The sequence below is a fragment of the Monodelphis domestica genome, chromosome 5 (genome assembly GCF_027887165.1).
Source record: "Monodelphis domestica isolate mMonDom1 chromosome 5, mMonDom1.pri, whole genome shotgun sequence".
NCBI lineage: Eukaryota > Metazoa > Chordata > Mammalia > Didelphimorphia > Didelphidae > Monodelphis > Monodelphis domestica.
Window position 1 is genome coordinate 284,659,529 of NC_077231.1, and position 16,433 is coordinate 284,675,961.

The 16,433-nt window shown below is 40.9% G+C and overlaps 1 protein-coding gene and 1 non-coding gene across 5 annotated transcripts in view; both read right to left on the bottom strand.

Annotated features, from left to right (window-relative positions):
• The window catches only part of TMEM108 (transmembrane protein 108), a 414,040-nt gene that overhangs the window by 139,221 nt on the left and 258,386 nt on the right, over window positions 1-16,433 (bottom strand). The gene's annotated exons all lie outside the window — the stretch shown is intronic.
• On the bottom strand, window positions 8,895-8,949 carry MIR7353 (microRNA mir-7353). The gene has a single exon (NR_127576.1). It is a non-coding gene; the product is annotated as a microRNA mir-7353 (primary transcript).

Below are 16,433 nucleotides of genomic sequence, written 5' to 3' on the forward strand. Positions count from 1 at the left end.
TTGACAGAACCAATCATTTCTTCCTCCTGGATGCTCCATCTCACTTGGCTTAGGGGGCACTGCTCTCTCCTGTCTCTCTTTCCACCTGTGATCCCTCTTTCTTAGACTCTATCAGGATCATCATCATCATCATCATATAACTCCTAGGCATGGCCATCTTGGGCATTCTTCTATCCTCTCTAACATCTTTGGCAATCCTGCCATACCCTGTGGATTCAGTTAACTATTTCTGTGATAGCTTCAGAATCACCTATAGAAACTGACTCCCAGATCTCTGGATACTGGCCCAATCTCTCTTAAACTCAAGGGCAACATTGCAAATGTTCAGTTTGACATTTTAATTGGGGAGCGGAATCCTATTGGATATACCTTAAACATATACATCCAAAATAGAACTCGTGATCTTTCCTGACCTGCATTTCCTCCAAATCTCTTCACCTCTGTTGAGCATGTACACATCCTTTTCTTTTCTTTAAATCCTTTTCTTGTGTCTTTGAATTGATACTAAGAATCAATCCCAAGGCAAAAGAGTAGTAAGGGCTGAGAAACTGGGGTTAAGTAACTTGCCTAGCATCACATAGCTAGGAGGTGAAATGACTGAGGTCACATTTGAATCCAGGTCCTCGTGACTTCATGTCTGGAGTTCTATCCACTCTGCTACCTAGCTGCTCTTCTACATCCTTTTAGAAAGTCAGGTTCACAACCCAAGTCAGCCTAGAATCTTCACATTCCTCCAGTCTACATCCCCTCCATCATAAAAATCAGTTGCCACATCCTGCCACATTCTTGCATTTGTCACCTTTTTTTTCAACTTACTTAGTTACAACCTACTCCATCAACAAGCATGTATAAAGTACGTACTATGTGCCAAGGGCTGGGCAAAATACTGAGTATACAAAGACAAAAGTCTTTGCCTTTGAAGAGCTTAATAGGGAACTGTCCTTCCTATGAGTCCTGTGCCTTCCCCACAGATATAATTTTGAATTTAATTTTCTATGTACATGTCTCCTCACCTCCAAAGAATGTATGCTTCTTGAGGGCAGGGACTGGTTTGTTTTTGTCTTTGTGTCTCTAGGACCTAACACAGTACCTGGCACATCACAAACAATTATTTTTGAAGAAATCTAAAAAGATCTTGACTTGTGTGTGAATTGGATTTCAATGAGGCAGAGTTGCCTCATTCTCTCTTCCAGTGTCATCGAAGCTCAGCAGCAAGACAAAAGCCAGGATGATCAGCGATGGAGGCAGCATATGGCCGTGGCATCTTACAAACAAGCTTAACAAATGCTTGTTGAATTGAATGAAAAATGACAAGTGCAAAAGATGAACTTTATCTTGTCCCTGTCCTCAAGGAACATCCATTTCATTCTATGCATGGGTACATGAAGATAAATGTAAAACAAGGGTTAGTGTGATGGCGGCAAAGGAGAAGCTCAGCCAAAGTGTTCTGGGAAAACTGGAAGTTGGTGGCATTACTTTAAGCTGGGGTGAGCCTAGCTTTGTGATTTCTGTCAAAGCAAATCAACGATTTGGGGTTGACTTCAAGCAGAGATTATTATTATTTTGTGGGGATAGAACGCCACCTACTTTTTTGTGCAACATCTTATACTGCTCGTGGCAATTCTTCAGGCATTGTCCCACCTTTCAAACACCTTGTCATTTACATGCGGCAGCACAAGGTATTAAAATGTGATTTCTTGGGAATATGAAAAGATTCCTTAGGAAGGCAATTAGTTAACTCCTCCACATTCTTCCTCCTCCCCTCATTCATTCATATATATCACAGCACCCCTTTTTTTTGTCCTGAAATACACAGAAAGATAAAACAGAGATTCATCTTTAGGATGAAGGATCCTTGGGGAAGGGTGGACACTGGTGAGACCAAGGGGTCCAGTCAATATTGTGCTGGAGCCAGCTCATAGTTTAGGAGCTGATTGTTAAAATTTCATTGAGTACTTATAACTTGGACATCATCAAATGTTACAAATCAAGTCCTGATTTATTGTTTTATTGTGATTACCTAGATTAACAAAGAGATGGAGAGAATGTTCATGCTTTATGTTGAAGATAGAAGTGTGTCCTATGTACACTTTTTTTTTTTTAGAGAGCATGTTGTTAAACATTTACCAGCACATCCATGGGCTCAGCCCCCAGCCTAATTCTCTGTGTTGTAGAGATAAAGATGCCCTGAAAATTCTAAAGTGTTTTAGAAATATGGGTTAGGATAAATAGTAATAAATAATAGCATGGTGGTATTATCCAAATTTTACAGATGAAGTAACTGGGGCCCTAAGTCAAATATACCTAGAAAGTGGGCACATAGGAAATAGTCATGATTGAATTGACCCTTCTGTCTCCAGTATCTCCCCTTTCTCACTGATCCTCAATAGCAGCTAAAGTAACCTAAAATCTAACCCTCAAACCAAGGTGGGACTCTACCACTCCTTGGCTAGAGAATCTTCACTGGCTTTGTTTTGTCTCTATAACTTGCCGTTTATAACAGCATGTCTCAATCTTCTTCCTTCCTTCCTGGTTTGTTTTTTCTACTCTCTTCATAAACTCTATGTTCTAGTGAAATGGCTGAGGCCACAATTTGAACCCAAGTCCTTTTGACTCCAGGCCTGGCTCACTGTCTACTGAGCTACCTAGCTGCCCCCAGAGACCCAGTTAAGAATAAAGTTTGGTGGGCTCTGCTCAGGGAACTTCCTTTTCCACACCTGCGATTGAGCCAAATTGGCAGTCTCTCTGGTCCTCACTCACTACTCTCCATCTCTGTTCCTCCATTCCAGAAATGAATCCCCTCTTTATCTCCATCCCAGAGACCCTCACTTTCTTTAGGATGCCAACCCAGGTACCACTGCTTGCAGGAAGCCTTTCCTGATCCCCTCAACTGCCTCCCAAATGATTTTTTTAGAGCCCTCACCTCCCATCTTGGAATCAATACTGTGTATTGGTTCTAAGGCAGAAGAGTGGTAAGGGCTAAGCAATGGGGGTCAAATGACTTGCCCAGGGTCACACTGCTAGGAAGTATCTGAGGCCAGATTTGAACCTAAGACCTCCCATTTCTAGACCTGGCTCTCAATCCCCTGAGCTACCCAGATGCCCCCCAAATGATTTTTTAAATATCTGAGGGGTGGCTAGGCTGTACAATAGAAAGATGGCTGGAGTTGGGGTGAGGAGGACCTGCCGAGCTGCACGGCCCTGATCAAATCAACTTTTTTTTAATCTTAGTTTCTTTTTAAAAATCTATTAACTAGAAAAAATAATATTACCTGTGTCTTGGGATTGTAGGAAGCATCAAATGATTTCTGGTTGTAAAGCACCTAGCATAGTGCCTAGCACATAGCCAGCTTGCTCTTTTCCCTCTCTTGTCCCAGTGAAATAACACATGGAAAGGCCTTTTTGTTATTGTTGCTGCTCAGTTGTTTTTTTAGTCATGTCTGGCTTTGTGACCCCATTAGGGTTTTCTTGGCAAAGATACCATCATGGTTTACCATTTCCTTCTCCAGTGCATTTTATGGATGAGAGAAATGAGACAAACAGTGTTAAGTGACTTGTCTGGAGTCACACTAGTAAGTGTCTCAGGCTGGATTTGTACTCCTGATGTTCTATCCACTGTGCCCCCAGCTTCCAGTAAAGCACTTTGCAAGCCTTAAAATTTTAGCTATTGTCACTAGTCTATAGAGTAGGGGGTGGGCCCCCAAATGCATCAGTTAGATAATAAATTATTAATATATCACATTATCAATATAATTATTAATTTATTATTAATATAATATATTTATACATTCATTTACATTTATATATTTATAAATATATTAATATGTATATATATATAAAATACACACATATATATATAACTGAAACTAAATGGATATATGTGTGTATGTATGTATATATCAGTAGGTCTTAGCCATGCATGGCAGATCTTGGAATTTATCCCCTATGGATACAGGGTCCTTCTGTATTAACAGTATCCTTTTCCTAGAGGCAGCTAGATGGTTCAATGGGTAGAGCACCAGGCTTAGAGTCAAGAAGACCTGGGTTTGAATCCTTCCTAGTTAGATGACAGTGAGCAAGTCACTTAACTTCTTTGCCATTGGGGAAGGAAATGGGAAACCAATCCAATGTCTTTGACAAGAAAGAAGATTTGGACACAACCAAAAAGATGGAACAACAACATTCTTGTCTTTCTCCTCCTCCTTGTCACTACCATCACCATTAAACCTTTGGGGATCCCTGATGATTCATAAAACCTTAGGGGACCAAGAGGGACTCTAGGTAGGCAAGGAGAGCTGTGGGGCTGTGGACTTCTGGCCTGCATGGGAGTGATATGAACTGTTAAAAATGGATCTCACTGCACCCCTTTCCCACAGCTCAGAAGCCCTGACCTAATAAAGACTGTCTCTTAAAGCTACCGAGGAGCAGCAGAGAGCCAAACCTAACTACTGCTCTGCACCATCTATCTAAAAAAAGAAAACCAAAACTTTTGGTAAATAAATATGGAAAAAAAAGTCTTACCAGTGAGCCATGGAAAGGAGACATTCTGGTTTAGACTCACAGGCACAAAATACAGAGATCAAACCAATTTCGAGAGAAGACCTGGGTGGGTGGGGGGCAGTTAGTTGGCTCAGTGGATGGAGGGCCAGGTCTGGAGTTGAGAGGTCCTGGGTTTAAATCTGGCCTCAGACACTTCCCAACTACATGACCCTGGGCAAGTCACTTAACTCCCATTGCCTAGCCCTTACTACTCTTCTGCCTTGGAACCATTACACAGTATTGATTCTAAGAGAGAAGGTGAGGGTTTAAAAAAAAACAAACCCAAAGACTTGGGAGTTGAGCTGGAGGGTTTTTGGTCTCAAAACTGGATGGATGGAAGGCTGGACACTGGCCTGATGAGGGTAGGCACAGCATTGGAGAAAAACTACTGGATCTGGAGTCTGAGAAGCTCAGAGCTCATCAATCAATCAATATGCATTTATGAAGCACCTACTGTTGCTCTGCACTGGGGGTATAAGTACAAAGAAGAAAATGATCCTTACTCACAAGGAGGTTATACTCTATAGGGGAGAGAAGTTCATATACAAACATGTATAATATTTTTTAAAAAGTTAATAAATACAAATATATACAAAGTAGTCACTTACAATATAACAGATACATATACAATATAAAGTCTTTACTTTGCTACATATGGTTCATGTGAGCTTGGATAAGTTCCTTCTCCCAGTTGTTAGACTCATGATTTCTAAGGTTCTAAATCTATCATGTGGGCAGTTGAAAACTATATGTCTGAAAGACCATTGGGAGGAATATGCTCTCTAAAATGTAAAGTGTGGCAGAATGGAACTTGGGAGTGAGATTTGTCTCTGCTTCAGACACTTACTAGCTGAGTGACTCTGGCCAAGTCACTTATAAATATATATATATATATATATTATATATATGTACATATATATATATATCTGCCTCAGTTTCCTCATCTATAAAACAGGGATAATCATAGCACTCAGGGTTGTTGTAAAGATCCAATGAGATAATATCTGTAAAGCCCTTAACACAATGCTTGGCACATAGTAGCAAACAATAAATGCTTATCACCCCCTTCATTTTCCATGATGTACTGCTCTCTCTCTAATTTGGCTGTGATCACTTAGAAAAGTTACAAGCCTAGCTTGGTTCCCTGAGACAGCTTATGCACTTTGACATAAGCAGAGTGCAAATCCCCGTCTCCTGGATTAGAGGATTAGATCATTAACAACACACACACACACACACACACACACACACACACACACACACACACACACACACACAGGATTTGGACAGCTCCTGGAAGCAAGCTGAGCCAGACCATTAATGCCTGTTATTATTAGCGACAGTTTTACCCATAAAGAGGAACAGATTGAAATCTTTTACTAGTATATGTGTACACATGTATCTCCTCCTTCATCAATGCTCTCCAGCTTCTTACAACTTCACAATTTAGGCTTAAAACTTTAGCAAAATTCTTTTATCGTTGGCATATTTTAATGATATTTCATGAAATACAGTTCCTAAAGGAAAGGTCTCACCCTGTCACTGCCCCACTTGATAAACTACCATGGATTTTTAGGATAAAATATGAGTTGTTTAACATGAAAAGCCTTCTATGATTTATTTTCAATCTATTTTTCTAGCATGATGATATAATATTATACATAATATCTTACATATATAATATTATATTTTAGCTCATTTTATCTTCATAACAACACTGGGTGGGTGGATGCTTTGATTATTCCTGTTTTACAAATAAGGAAACTGAGGCACTGGGAAATTTAGGTGACTTGCCTAGGGTCACTTAGCTAGTGTCTGAGACAGAATTCCAACCCAAGTTGAACTCACTCCCATGTCCTGTTTCTACCATCTTTATTATACAAGACTCCCATGATGCACTCTATGGTCTGGCCAGGCTGGTCTTCTAGCTATTTCATCTCCATCTTTATATCTCTGCACAGGGTCATCCCTCATCCTTAGAGGGCATCCCTTCTTCACCTCTGCCTCTCAGAATTCTTGCTTCCTTTAAAGCTCAGCTAAAGGGTCATCTTCTATGTGAAACAGTTTCTCATTTCCCTGTGCTACCCCTCAGCTGATGCTGTCTTTTCCTCCTTCTAATAATTACCTTAGACAGGGCTATGTAATAGCTTGAGCACTTTTTAAAACCTTTGCTTCCTATCTTGAAATTTATATTAAGAATTGGTCCAAGGCATAAGAGCAGTAAGGTTTAGAGAACTGGGGTTAAGTGACTTGCCTAGGGTAACCCAGCTAGAAGTGTCTCAGGCCAGATTTAAGCCTAGGACTTCCTTTTCTCCAGGTCTGGCTCTCCGTCAACTGAGTCACTTACCTGCTCCTACCTTGAGCTTGTAAAGCTAAGATCTGCATGAAGACTTTTGGAAGATGCTGTATTTATTCTGAATCAGTTATATATTCCTATGTGTGTATATCAAACTCAAATAGAACAAGAGGTCTCTAAATACACATCAGGATCCCTACGGGCTGCATGTTGACTAAATTGTAAATGTAACGCTGTCTATGTTTTATTGCATTTTGTTAAATATTGCTGATCTGGTTTGGGTTGCACTTGGGAGTTTTGTGAACTGCACGAGCTGTGTGTGCAATATCTCTTCTGTCTCTCCCCATAGAATGTAAGTTCTTGGGGGGGCAGGGGCTAATTTCATTTTTGGCTTAGGCTTCCCAGTGCTCGCACAGAGTTGGGGCTTAAAAATGCTCATTGCCTGATCGATTGCTTCTGAAATAAAGCATGTTCATTTTTCCTACTGTGAGGGTGCACAATGTCAGAATGCACAGAGCTGAGTATGTGATAAAAGTTAGAAGGTAATGAGAAGAGGAAGAAGCTGATCTAGCTTGCCTACATATTCGCTTCCCTTCGGTGGGGAAGATGAGAGGACAAGGATGAGTAAGTGAGAAGGGACATGGCTTTTCCCCTTAGGAATGGCACAAGGGGAACAGTAACAGACTGAGGTTCTAGTCCAACTTCTCTTGCCAACAAGCTGTGTGACTCCAGACAAACCAGACACCCTCCCTGGATCTCGGTTGATATAACTATAGGAGGGAAGGAAATAAAAAGAAAGGAAGGGATGGGGGAAAATAATACCTACCTTATTTACATCATATGGTTGTTCTGGGCTTCTATAGATTGAGAGCAAAAGGTGAAAGGGCTTTGAAAAGATCTAAAAGTAAGATATAGCTCCTCCTCTAAAGGAACATCATCTTAAGCCTCACATTTTCCCACCCGGCTGGAACCAATGACCATATTTTACATACAATTACACTTCAACTTATGGGCATTTAAATAATACAATCATTGCAAAAGATTCATCATTTGTACTAATTAGGAACTAAAGTGCATCTGGGCTGGAAGTACTGTATAGTATAGGAGTTAGAGTAGAGGATTAGAAGTCAAGAGGACCTGAATTCAAGTCCTGCTCTGATACTTACTGGTTGTGTAATAAGGGGCAAGTCACCTATTTGGGCTTCAGTTTCCTTACTTGTAAATGCAGATAATAATCCCCTATTTCAAAGGATTATTGGGAGGCTTCAAGGAGATTCTATCATCTATCTATCTATCTATCTATCTATCCATCCATCCATCCATAAATGCATTATATCTTTACATGATATGTAAATATGTGTGCATAGTGTTTTAAAAATATTAAAGCTTTCTAGAAATTTAAGCTGTTGTTATTATTTTGAAAAGGATTTCTACTGTGTTATTGGTATATGAAATTCCTCTTTACCAAATTCATATTCCCAACCATTCTACGGCTAAAAGTCTTAGAGTTTTGCTGGACACACTGAGAGGCTCAGTGACTTCACCAGAAATACAACAGCCAGGAGATGTCAGATAAGGAATTGAATTCAGATCTCCCTGGCCTTAAACTGATATTATTTTATATTCTTAAGAGCCTTGGGCCTCAAAAGATCTTAGTTTAGGAACTCTCTGAGAAATCTGTCGTGTTCTTATAGTGTATATTACTGTTCTCTGTATTTAATTATTTCTCACTTCACTCTAAATTCCTTGAGGTCTTGGATCCTATCTTATTCTAAACTTTGTATTTCTCTCAGTACCCAGAGCAATGCTCTGAATATAGCAGGCACCTAATTAATGTTTGTTAAATGAATGGATGAATGAATGAATTTTGGATGAATGCTGTAATGTTTTTCACCTGCTTTCCTTACTGAAATCTGGTCACTTTAGCTTCCAGTTTATTCAATAGATGAGACTATGGGCAGCCAGAGGAGACCTACTGAAAGATGAGAAGGCACGTTCTATCCCTTCCTCAGCCACTGGAGACCAAGAACTCGGGATACTCAGAAAGGGTTGATTAAAGTGATGGTTTAGGCCTGATGTGGACATTTCACCCACAGGAATCAGACTCAGACCATCACATTATCCCACCAGAGTCACTACAGCAGGGGTGGTAACCGTTAAGAAGCCGGGGTCAAGTTTCCAACCTCTTTCCTTCTGGTCCTGACCATGTGCAGACTCCCACAGGTGCAGTGGGGATGGGGCCATGCCCCTGGCAGTGGCTTTCAAGTTGCAGGGAAGGGGTCGTGGCAGCAGCAACTGGCTCACATGCCAAAGAAAAACCAGCCTGTATACCCTCTTTGGCATGCGTGCCATAGGTTGCCGACGCCTGGACTAGAGCTAGAAGACGCTAATGGTGCCTGTTCAAGCCGGGCCTGGTGATGTCCCTTCTGATGATGGATCAGCATCAATGGTCCCTTTGAGTCCAGTCCAAGTCCATTGAGGCTCTCTTGGATTCGAGAAAAAAAAATGAGCCTTTAAGAAGAATTTTTAGAGAGAAAAGGATCTGTTGTCAGGGATGGTTTCACTGGAGATGAAAAAAGTTTCTTCTTTCAACAAGCCACAGCATGATCTCAACTCAGGGTCCTGATGGTTTGTGTTTTCATTCCACTAATTCCTGAATTTGTGAGGAGTTGAGGGAAGGAGGCCAGTGGCTGGCAAGGCTATTCTGGAGAAGAGATGGAGAAGGATATACCACTATTGCCTGTCAAACTACCTTCCACGCTGGTCTTGGAAAAATCACAGAAAGTGGGTCACATCAGTGTCCATTCACTTAAAAAACCACCAAGAAAGCTACATGGTAACACAGATCTTGATCCATTGTTTGGGGATCTCCATGGAACCTGTTACAAATACCAGTTTTCCATCACAAGGAGAAAATAAGATGCATGATCTTTCATAGGTTCTCCAGCTTTTTGGAGATGGGTGAAAAGAACCAAGAAAATAGGACCATTCAAGTCGTCTTCTACTTGGATGTTTCCAAAGAAGCCATTTTGATCTCGAAAATTTCCTGGGCCAATGATGAATTCTCCTTGATGAAGGTATATAGGATATCTTCCAATCCTTATCACTAATGGCAGCTATGCATCCACATGGGGAGAAATGGAAATCTTAACTTCTCTAAATCTCTTCTTTTTTTTCTTCCAGAAGATTGAGTTGATTTTCAAAGACAGGAAACCTCCTCCCCCACTTTTACAAATAAGACATTCTCACTTTGTTACTGAATTATTGTTTGCTTATTAGAGAGACATTTTTTTGGTGGATCTGCCTAAGAGGCATCAGCTCTGAGATTAAGAAATAATTGATTCTTATAGTTTGCTTAATTGTAAAGAGTGGGGGGTGGTGGAGGCAAAGGTAAGGGGTCATAGAAAGGAATGGCATATGGCAGACAATGACAGATGGTGCTTATCATCTCCAAGGACTAAAAGAACCACACATTAGCACTGTGTTTAATGAGGACAGATGCCATTAGATGGTAGCTACTCTGTGACTACAGTGAGTACCTGTCTCTACCTCACTTGGAAGTTTCTCCTTCATTGAAGTGTTATTTCCTTTTTTTTTTAACCCTTCTCTTCTGTCTTAGCAGTGATACTAAGTATTGGTTCCAAGGCAGAAGTGTGGTAAGGACTAGGCAACTGTGGTTAAGTGACTTGCCCAGGGTCATGGAGGTAGGAAGTGTCTGAGGCCAGATTTGAATACAAGTCCTCCTGTCTCCAGGCCTCTCTATCCACTGATCCATCCAGCTGCCCCTGCCACCTCCTTTTGGGGGCTTTCTTGGATTGCTCTAGATGTTCCTGTTTTCTGCCTTCTCCAAGATTTCTTGAGCTCTGTTTTTGATTTTTCCTTAGCCCTATCACTCCTTAACTTGTATTTATGTACATAACTTCAGTCTTAGAAGGTTTGGACTGAAGGTTTCATTTTTACCACTGTATCTTTAGCATTGAGCATAATATCTGGCGCACAATAGGTGCTTAATAAATTATTTAATTTATTTTATATTTAATTTATTTTATTTAATGAATTTAAGTCACAAGCAATTATTGACTAAAGGACATACATACACTAATTGTTTGGACCCTCATTTGAGTTGTCAGTTGAACTCTCTCTTTTGGTCTCCGGGTAACGGAGGTAAAATTATTTCTGATTTTATTAGTTTTGTGATGTGAAAGCTGCCTCCACTGACATGCCAGAAAATCATTTTTAACTTATGATCATAGATCATAGAGGATTCATTGTCCAATACTTTATTTTATAGTTGAGGAAGATGAGGTTCAGGGAAGGCTAGTGATTTGCCAAGGGCCACACAGCTACACACAGGGGCCACAGACAGAATTTGAACCCAGGCCTTTTAGACTCCAGGGTCAGCCTTCTAACCACTACATCAGGTTGCTTCTCTCTCAGACTGATCTAGTTTACTGACTTTAGCCCATTTTTCTGCCTTTCTATACAAAAGTCAATATGTATAGCTATTTAATAGCTCTGAAAGCTATTAAGGCTTAAAACAACACTGAGGCTTTTGGGACACCCTATGCATGTTTTACAAGCTCACTCTGACACTAAACAAAATAACTGGTTGGGGGAAAATGTTCTTTTGTGGAAGGAAAACATCTACCAAGTGTGTAATCTGCTAGATGGGTCATTATAAAATTGAACAGCAAATAAGGAAAGTCTCATACTATCTGGTTATAGATTGGGACAAACAGTGGGGAGTAGTTTCCTGGGAGGTCTGGAAGCAGCCACACACAAAGCTCGAGCGGGCCACTTACTGCCATTTCCACCCAGGCACCAGACCCCAGAATGGTTCCTATTTCTCAAGGAAGCTGAACCTCCCAGTCAGGCCTAGGAGGAGCAGCAATCCAGAACCTGGCTGTTTGTTCCATCACCTTGTAGAGTAATGTAGGATCGTATGTCTGAGAGATCTTACTGGGACCTCTACCCTGAGGAGCCACCCCTACCGAATCAGTGGCCAAGTCTTTTTTTCTGCCATGTTTTAAACTGGTATATTTCCATTTGGGCTAGTGCATTGGGTTCTGCTCCTGAGGCTCTGGTTCTCTGAGTCCCCAGAAGAGTGGGGAATCCTCTGAAGGTCTTTGTTTGTATGAATGAGGACAAAGGTATCCAAAGGGAGTCCTGAGATGAACAACTTACCAGAAAGAGACTGATGTCAAAGTGAGTTTAATCTGTAGACATGTCTGAGAAGAATTTCTGAGTCTCCCTCTCCCTTGTTCTTAGTACCAGGAGCAGCAATGGAGAAAGATATTTTCAATGTCTATTTCCCCATTTCATGGACGTAGGTGGAAAGTGCTCTTAGAAGGCAATACCTTTAAAATGGAACTAGGGCATGTAGATGTAGCTTGCCTATTCTGCAGATCCTGAACTCACAGCAAGCTTTGTCCTGGATTAAATTTTCTACAAATACTTTCCCCTGAGCTCCAGGATCCCCATCTTATAAGGTAGTCTCTGATTCCAGCCAGAGTTCTCTAATCTATTGGATCACCCCATTTCATCATCCTATTTTGCATAGGAGCTTCTTCCTCTGCTGTGATGATCACTTGAGAGTTATTGAAGCCAGTGGAAAACAGATGTGGGATTAGTTGTAGAGGCAATTGGCCCATTGTGCCCAGTACAGGAGGCTTAGAATACCAGGAAGCTTTAGCAGGTGATGGAGGATGTAATGGTTTCATCTGCAGGCTGTCCATCATTTCAGTTCCAACATCAGGGAAGGTCCCAACTTCATCATATTCATTCCTTCTACTTGTTAAATCTGAAATTTGAAAGGTGGACTGGAGAATGTTTTCATTCCATGCAGAATAATTTCAGAGGTTTAATGCAGAATGGAATGTTTCAAAGTCAGGAGAAATGAAGAGAGATGAGAACAGATTCTTGGGACAGCATGCTCTGAAAATGAAAATCTCATGCCAAAGATTCATGCCTGGACGTGACATAGAATTATGTCTGATAGTGATGGAGTAGAAAGATGGCACCATGGCATCTGAGATCTATTCCCCTTCTTTCTTCAAACTCTGCCAGGATTACCAGAATATCCTGTCATATCCTGGCACCCTAGCTCTAGTTCATTCCTCACTTTCATCTTAGATAGGAAAAATGATTTTGAGGGTCACAGGGATAAACATAAGAGTATAGGTTGGGCTTTGGAAATAGGGACCATGGATTATTACCTCCAAAGTCCTTTTCTGCTTCATTGATCCTATGGAAATGAGGCCTAAAAAGTTAAATGACTTGCCCAGCATCATGTCAGTAATAAGGAAAAGAACTGGCCCTCTCACTCCAAATCCTGTATTCTTTTCACTGTGTAATATCAATGATCCAAAGGCAATCTGGGGAGTTTTGGCACCTTTTTGAATCCTGATGAACAGGGTAGTCTAGAAGGATTTAGAGCAATCTGTTTCTCTTCACTGAGAATGGAATCTTTAAAGAATCCCTATTTGGAAATCACATGGACCAGGATAGCTGTGCATTCTCTGGGCCTGTACAACCCTGAAATCTTCTCCTAAGGAGAAGGGGTAGCAATGATGCCTTTGGGAGCCTTGTGTGCCTGGAAAAGTCTAGGACATGTACTAATGGGGACGTTGAAAGTCAGTGGTGTTGAAGAATGAACCACAGGTAGTAATAGCTCTCCAGAATGGATTCAATATAGCTCAAGTGAAATAAACTCATCCTGAGGTGTAGGCAAGAAAGTGTTTTAAAAAGCTTAATGGGCTGGGGTTAATAATACCAGGACCCCTTACCTGGTGCTTCCTACCTTTCAAGGTGTATTTCTCTGACATCTCATCTTTTCACAACCCAATGATTAGTTATCTCCTTGGCTTTGGGGGCTCATTACCTTTTCTGAGTTTAAAAGGTTTCCACATACAATTCCCTCCCATTTCCCTCTTCCAAATCATCCCATTGGGAACTACTTTCTTCCCTAAACCTTGCCCCCAAACTCACCCAACACTTTTGCTTGGACCTTCCTTAGATCAGTGCCACATGTTATATTTGATTTCTTCAAGTTCCTTCACCTTTAGGAGTCTTTCACAATTCCCCTTGTGATCCTTTGGGAGACTAGTCTCCCTAGTGGATCATTTTAAACTACAATAGTTAGAGATAAGAAGGAAATGAAAGAGAAAGAGAGAGAGAGAGAGCAAAACAATGTTTGATAGGCACATTGACAATAAGCCATTTAGGGAGCAATCCCTCATCCATAAAATGAAGGGCTCAGACCCGAGGCAGTCGAAAGTCCAGCTCGCAGTCTATGATCTTAGAATCTGTCAAAAGGACATAATTTCATTCCTAACATGCTAAGATGCCCTGTGGTAAGTGCTTTGTAAAATTTGAAAGGCTTCCAGAGACTCGTTTTATCAGAAATCAAACCTGAAGGATTCTCAGAGATCTCTTCTCTAAACTGTTGTCTCTTGTCCCTTCAACCATCACAAAAGCTCTCCTATAGGAGAGCTCCTTTTTCTCATGCAGTTACCATCGTGGTAAGGACCCTTAGCACCTCATGTCTGGACCCTTACAATAGTCTGCTGGTGGGTTTGTCTGCTGTAAATCTCTTACCTCTCCAATCCATCCTCCATCCATCTATCAAAGTATTTTTCCTAAAGCACAGGCTTCATTGTCACTCCACTACTTAACAACCTCCAGTGGTTCCCTATAGCTTTCCAAGGGCAACTATAACATTCTTTCTTTAGCTTCTAAAACTAGACTTTTCCAGTGTACCCACCCCACATCCCAACTACTCTAGACTGACTGACACCAAATTTCTGGATGTTCCTTGAACTCTGCTCCTTTCACTGGCTGTCCCCTATGCCTGGGATGCTCTCCTTTTCTTACCTCTGCCTACTGAGTTCTTTAACTCTCCTCAAGAGAGCTCAAATTCTTGGTTCCCTTCACTGTTACTGCCCTTTCCTCTGAGATTAACTCTCATCTTCTCTGTATATAGTTTGTATATTCCTAGCTAGGTATATGGTGTCTTCTCCATTAGGATGTGAGCTCCTTGGGGGTAGGGAACCAGGTGCTTGTCTTTTACTGAATTCCTGTTCCTAAAACTTGGGTCTGCCCATTAGAAGTCCAAATAAATGTTTGTTGGTGAAGGAATCACCTAGTCCAACTCATTGTCAGAGGAGGAATTCGTTAAGCTGCTAATAGTCCTATACACATGTGCCATATCTCTCATTAGGCTGACAGCTCCATAAGGGTAGGGAGAATGCTTGCCTTATCTGAGATTTATATCTCATCTCAAGGCCACAGACACAGTGCTCTGGAATGAAATCAGTGCTCAACATGTTTGCTGAATTAAACAAAATTTCAGAGGTTGAAGAGGAAAAATGATGGATTTCAATTCTGTAAATATTTACTTACTGTGTTCTTAGTCTACATGATGTCAGTTGTCTCATAGGCTGACTAAATGGAGGGCTTGGACCTGGGTCTTTTTACCAAAGGGACTGGGCAAAAAAGAGTGGATGACTGAAATCAGACTTTGCAAGGCTGGGAAATTATGTCAAAGTCTATCTTACTAGGAGGCAGCCCAATGGTTTGAGAGCAAGGCTTAAAGATGGGAAGTCCTGGGTTCAAATCTAATCTCAGGTACTTCTTAACTGTGTGACTCTGGGCAAGTCACCTAACCCCTCCCCCCCCCTTGCCTAGCCAATACTGCTCTTCTACCTTGGAATTAATACACAATATTGATTTTAAGATGGAAGGTAAGAGTTTTTTTTTTAATATCCTACTGGCCTCAGATACTTTCTAACCATATTACTCTGGGAAAGTCACTTAATCTGAAATTGCTTAGTCCTTACTTGTTCTTGGTTTTTAACCAATACTTAGCATCAATTCTATGACAGAAGGTAAGGTTTTTTTTAAACCCTTCCCTTTCATCTTGGAATCAATATTGTGTATTAGTTCTAAGGGAGAAGAGTTGTAAGGGCTAGGCAATGAGGGTTAAGTGAGTTTGAACCCAGGACCTCCTGTGTCTGGGCCTGGCTCTCAATCTACTGAGCCACCCAGCTATCCCCAAGGTATTTTTTTTTTATGTATATCCCATTTAGGTGGAGCCAATAATAAAATTCTCTATCAAGGGGGATCTATACATATATATTTAGATTTAAAAATTTCAATTCTATAATAAATGAGCTACAAATATCTCATTTTACCCAATGTACATTTCTCCCTCTCTTTACCATTGGGCATTGACTACTACATAGGCAGGTCAAAAAAGTTGCTTCAGAATGGGCAATCATTGGTCACAAGAGAGGCAGAGAGAACAACTTTTAGATGGATGTGACCTTTACAGAAAATCTATCTGACTCTTTATTAAAAAAAGAAACCCTTCCTTTCTGTCTTAGAATCGATACTTTGTATTGGTTCCAAAGCAGAGGAGTAGTAGAGGCTTGACAATGAGGATTAAGTGACTTGCCCAGGGTCACACAGCTAGGAAGGGTCTGAAGTCTGACTTGAACCCAGGATCTCCCATCTTAATGCCTAGTTCTCAACCCACTGAGCCTTCTAATTGCCCCCATGATTCATTCTTTTGCAAATGCTCTAAGGATGGGGGCTTCCC